This window comes from Triticum urartu, chromosome 2A, assembly GCF_056163025.1.
Source record: "Triticum urartu cultivar PI428250 chromosome 2A, HENAU_Tu73, whole genome shotgun sequence".
NCBI classification, from domain to species: domain Eukaryota; kingdom Viridiplantae; phylum Streptophyta; class Magnoliopsida; order Poales; family Poaceae; genus Triticum; species Triticum urartu.
The window spans coordinates 343,969,043-343,974,807 of NC_141874.1; the positions used below are offsets into that span (position 1 = coordinate 343,969,043).

The 5,765-nt window shown below is 63.2% G+C and overlaps 1 pseudogene; it reads left to right on the forward strand.

The window, feature by feature from the left end:
* Positions 1–299: 299 nt before the first annotated feature.
* Positions 300–1,382, forward strand: LOC147985044 (uncharacterized; annotated as a pseudogene).
* Positions 1,383–5,765: the final 4,383 nt, after the last annotated feature.

Genomic DNA, 5,765 nt, shown 5'->3' on the forward strand with positions numbered 1-5,765 from the left:
GCGGATTTATTGCGGCATCCCGGGGCCGGTTGCTCTTCCCCAGGCAGTTACTGTGCGTGTACGTGCGCACTTATTGCGGGGTAGTGGAACGAGCGCGTGCAGACGATCCCATTTCCCCACTTCCCCATATTCAAACTGAGGGTTATAAATCGGGGGGCAGGGGGGTGGCGGACATTATTCTCGCTCGTGCCCTCCTGTCCCTTTGCTCTCGCTCCACTATTTGCAACTGACGCACTACGGCGCCCGCTGCTCCGAGCAGAACATCTTCACCGTCCATCTTCCTTCTTCTTCCTTTGATCATGTCGCTGCCATCGGGCTCCTGGATGTGTTCGAATGTCACCTCCGAGGACATCACCCAACTCCGGGTGACGCGGCGCCTGCCGCGGGAGACGGGCGTCGGCGTCCGCCTGCCGCGCGGCGAGCGGAGGCCTCGGCCCGAGGGGCAGGAGCGCGTGGTCTTCCTCACGCACTTCGAGCGCGGGTTCGGACTGCCGGCGAGCACCTTCTTCCATGCATTCCTGGAGTTCTTTGGGCTCTAGCTGCATCATCTTGGCGCCGGCACCATCGTCCAGCTCTCCGGCTTCGTCACCCTCTGCGAGGGGTACCTGGGGGTCGAGCCTACGATCGACCTCTGGGCGCGCTTCTTCTCCTTGAAGCAGCAAGGCCCGTCGGCCGGGGAGTTCGCCGATTGCGGCGCCGCCGTCATCTCGAAGCGGTCGGGGGCTGATTTCCCCAAGATCCCGCTGGAGGATTCTGCCAAGAAGTGGCAGAACTCCATCTTCTATGTCCGCAACCTTTGTGCGGATCGCATCAACCTTCCGGCCTTCACCATCGCACTGCCGCGGGCGAAGACGAACTGGGGCTACTCGCCCAGGCGCCCGTCGCAGGAGATCGTCAATCTCTGCGAGCGGGTGACGATGATGAGGACGCAGGAGGGGCTCACCGGCACCGACCTCTTCGCCGCGTTCATCCTGCGCCGGGTCCTTTCACTTCAGGGGCGCTCCTGCCTCATCGGCGAAATGGTCAGCCTTCAAGACCCCAACTGCATGGGGTCGACGTGGCTGTCCGCGGAGCAGATTGCGCGCAGCGTGAATGACATCTCCAAAGCCAACCTTGGGGAGGACTGGCGGTTCGGCAAGGCGCCGTACAACCAGTCGAACCCGGTGTCGCAGGTGAGTGCCGCGCACCTTCTCATCCATCCTGACGCGACGCGGGGGGTACTTCTGAACGTGATTCGTCATCCTTATGCCCGGGCCCCGCTGCAGGTGGCGTTGGTGGCGCCAGAGGAGCCCGCGGCTCATGGCGGGGAGGAGGAGGCCGAGTCCGATGCCGGTGCTATGCGTCACGCGGGTAAGTCTCTTGTTTTTCTTCATGTGTCTTGAATTGCTGACCGCGGCATGGAACGGTCAGTGCTGACGCCAGTTGTCGGTGTAGTGGCATTGGGCGGGGGAGGCGGCGCCGCGGGCGGAGCCGGGTCCTCGCATGGGGCGGCGCCGAGCCACCCGCATGGGAAAGACAGCGTCGCGTCGCGACCCCGGGCCTCGAAGCGCACGGCGGACCCGGCCGGGGCCGGGAGGCCGGCCAAGAGGAAGCGCGGCGGCGGGCACGGGAGGCCAACCCCGGTCCCGGTCTTGGCGGGGTAAGCTTCATCTCTCGTTTGTGCTCAATTTTTTTCTTGAACTAGTCTTGTTTCTTTTCTGCTCATTCTGTCTTCTTCTTCAGGTCACCAATCTCGCTGGCGAGGGCGGTGGCGGAAGCAACGACCGCCGAAGGGGCCGAGTTCCGCAGGAGCCGGTCTGACCTCGCCGACCAGGCCGAGGTGGAGGGACGGGCCGACTCGGACCTTGGCCTGGATCCGAACAACACCGATGCCTTGGACTGGCGAGACAGGAACCGGGCTGAGGTAGAGCTGGAGGCGGCCTCGGTCCGTGCTTGGACCGACGTGGCGGCGACATGGGCGCGAGCCGGCGCGGAGCCAGCCTGGCGCGAGATGCTGGAGGGCACGGTGGTGACGGCGACGGTCTTTGAGCCACCGTCGGTGAGGGAGCGCGGCCGTGGAGGCCGGGCTGAGGTGGTGATGCCCGACCAGGAGGTCGTGGAGGTGGCGGATGACACCCCGCCGCGGGCCGACGTGGTTGAGTGAGCGGGGACCGATGGTGGTGGAGGCGGCGTGGTTTTGGAAGAGACGCTGTGGGCGGCGGTGTCGGAGGCGTCGCCGGTTTTGGAGGAGGCACCGCTGGCGGCAGTTCGGAGGCCGCCCCGGTAGCTGGGCCAGAGACGTCGACGCAGGGCGTCCTGGCGTCCGGGTCGTCATCGGCGCTGGGAGGGGCGTCAGAGGAGATGCTGGCCGCGTCGCGAGCGGCCAGCGGGGAGTACGCCTTGGTGCCCCGGCAGGCGGGGTGCCGAGCTGCCGTGTCACAGCCGGCGCGGAGCGGGGGCGCCGTTGTCTTCGGGCCTCTGACCCAGGAGGAGGCGGCGCTAGACGCCATCAGTCGCTGCCTGCGAGGCCAGACGGAATGGCTCGAGGCCTTCGCCCAGGCCGAGGTGGAGCAGACGTGTGACCTGGAGCGCGCCATTCTGTTAAGTCTTCTTGTAATTTCTTCTTTGTGGGGGCGTGCCAGCGCACCCACTGGGTGTAGCCCCCGAGGTTCGGGCCAACTACATAGTAGTTGGGTCGAATCTTTAGAGTGTTGGCCTTGTTCTGATTTCTGCTTTCTTTAGCATCTCGACGCCTTCCGGGTTGCCACCTACAATCGTCTCTTAGGCAAGCACCGGGAGCTCATGGAGCTGCTTGCCACCAAGGAGGGGGAGCTCCGCGTCGCCGCAGGTATTCTTGTGCTCTTTTCTAGTGGGGGCGCGCTAGCGCACCCACTGGGTGTAGCCCCCGAGATTCGGGCCAACTGTGTGATAGTTGGGCCAAATCTTATGTCTTGTTTTTTCCTTCTGCAAAGTCCTTCTTTTTCACAGCCGAGGTGCTATCCTGGCGGACTCGTCTGCTCCGGGCCGCTCATTACTATGACCGGCTCGTTGCCGACACGGGCCGTCTTGGCATCGAAGCGGCGCAGGCGAGGGCGGAGGCAGCCGCGGCTCGGCGGTCTCTCGACGAGGCCAACCGGCTGCATGAGCAGCTGGCGGGTCACAAGAGCCGCCTCGAGGCCGAGGTGGGGCTCCTTAAGGCGGAAGCCGCCAAGGTGGCAGAGGCGCAGAAGGCCCTGGTGGAGGCAGACCAGTAGCGCGGCTAGCTGGCCGACGACAAGGGTTGGCTCCAGGCCGAGGTGGATCGCCTGCGGGGGCAGGTCGCCACGGCTGAGGGGGACCGTCAGGACGAGGCCCGTCGCCGCGAGGCGGCCGAGAAGGCGGCCGAAGACAAGGACGCCGAGCTGAAGGCGGCCCTTGCCAGGGCGGCCGATCGGGAGAAGGCACTGGAGGAGCGCGATCGCACATCGAACGGGAGCGACGTGGTACGTTGCTTGAGGCGCAACACTTGGAAGAGTCCTTCTCCCGTAAGTGCTTTTTTTGTCGTTTGTTGGGTTGGGGTCCAGCCTTTCTTCCTTGTTGTTCTCCTTCTAACTCGCTTCTTCCCTTGCGGCAGGGGCCTTCCTGGAGATGCAACGGCTGGCGGAGGAAGCCGTCCGCTATCAACGCGACACGACCGGCGTCGTTGAGTCCGGGATGGATCCGCGGGTGGCCTGGACCTTCCCGGCGATCATCACCGCCGCTGAGGCCCGCCTGCAGGTCCTGGGAACGCAGTTGGGGCGGCTGTCCCAGGCCGGCACCACAATGACGGCGGCCCTATGGTCAGACTCCGTCCAACCGAGCAGCTTCTCCTGCCTAGAGCGTTGGTTGGAGATGGGGCCGGACCGGCTTGGCGAGTGGCGCGTCTCTGCCGCTCGTGCCAGTGCTAAGATGGCGCTCCAGTTCGCGCTATCCTGGCATCTGGACCTGCAGCTGGACGCGTTGATGGGCCAGCAGGCCGGTTCGGAGTAGCTCTTGCAGGAGCAAACCGGCCGGATCGCCTCCCGGTCTAGCTACATCGCCGAGTTCGCCTTCCACGACAAGTTCCATCCGGAGCGGACGGAAGACGGCAGGGCCGTGGACGGCGACGACTATAGCTTGCTCCTCCACGATCAGGAGGGGAGTTCGGAGGAGACGGGCGTCTACCGCGACGCGGGTGCTGAGGAGGACACTGGCGCCTCGCTGGACCCGGAGGCCGCCAGGGGAGAACCGTCGACGTCGCGACATGGCGCTGGAGATGCCTGAGACACTTGGTGTAAAATATGCTAAATAGCAGGTCCACCCACCCACTGGGGGTTTTAGGGTGTAATGAACTCGGGCCGTGGGCCTTTTCTTAAATACTTACGTAGATGTCGTGGGTGCTTTTGCTTTTTGCCTTTTGTTTTTTGGACTGATTTCATGCGTTTTTCCTTTCTCAAACCTCCCCCCCCCCCCCCCCGCGAGTCAGATGGACGAGACTCTGGTCTGTGACAAGGAGTTCGGTTCTTTGAGAGGAGCGCACAGGACTTGGGTCCCTCGAAATGTTGAGCGCGAGCGAAACACCCACTGGGCCGGTTGGCGGCAATCCGGCGAACCGGTTGGCGAGCATCCAGTCGTGTGGATGTTCATTTGATGAATGGTGGGCCGGGTTGATCGACCCGGCAACCTTTGACTTAGTGTATTAAGCGTAAAGGAGCTTTGGCCCATTGTGCTTGCCAGCCGACAGCCAAAGCTGGATCTGTGGCTTTAGGGCAAAGTGGGGGACCGCGGCATCCTAACTTTATCAGGAATCACCAAGTAAGGCGGTGGGGTGGCGACCGAGCCGGCCAGCCCCCGAGCCCCCGAGTCGAGCGAGTAGGACCGGTGGTCGGGTTCAGTGGTATAGTGATGCAAGAAACTAGGGACACAATAAATTGGTCGACAAAAGGCAGCCCCCAAGTCTCGTTCGGGGACCCCATGGTTTCATGCGTTTACAAAAGGCGACGATACATATGCTCATGCGGCTAACTGTAAAACGAGCGGAGGAGTTCCGCGTTCCACGGCCGGGTCATTTCTTCACCAGCGATGTCCTTCTAGCGCTTCCTTGACTTGCGTGCGTCGATGAGGTAGTAGGCGTTGCGGTCGCGCAAGGCCCTGCTCACGATGAATGGGCCCTCCCATGGAGGGGACAACTTGTGCTGGCCTGCCTGCTCTTGGACGAGTCAGAGGACGAGGTCGCCCTCGCGGAACGCGAGGGGCTTGATCGTCTTGTTGTGGTAGTGCCCCAGGCCTTGCTGGTAGATGGCCGAGCGACTGAGCTCCAGGAGGCATGCTTCTTCGAGCAGGTCGACGCCATCTTCGCGGGCTTCTCTAACTTCGGCTTCGGTGTACATCACGACGCGCGGCGAGTCGAACTCGACGTCGGTCGGGATGATGGCTTCGGCTCCGTAGACGAGGAAGAACGGGTGAACCCGATCGACCGATTCGGCGTGGTGCGTAGAATCTAGAGAATGGCTGGCAACTCGTCAAGCTAGCTGTCGGGTGAGCGGATGAGTGGCTCGACGAGTCGCGGCTTGACGCCGGACAGGATGAGTCCATTGGCCCACTCGACCTGTCCGTTGGACTGCGGATGCGCAACGGAGTCGAGGTCGAGGCGGATGCCAGAGACAGAGCGGTATTGCTCGAGCGCGCCCTTGGCAAAGTTGGTGCCGTTGTCAGTGATGATGTTGTTCGGCATTCTGTAGCGCACTGCTATGTCCTTGATGAACCGGACGGCTGTTGGCCCGTCCAGT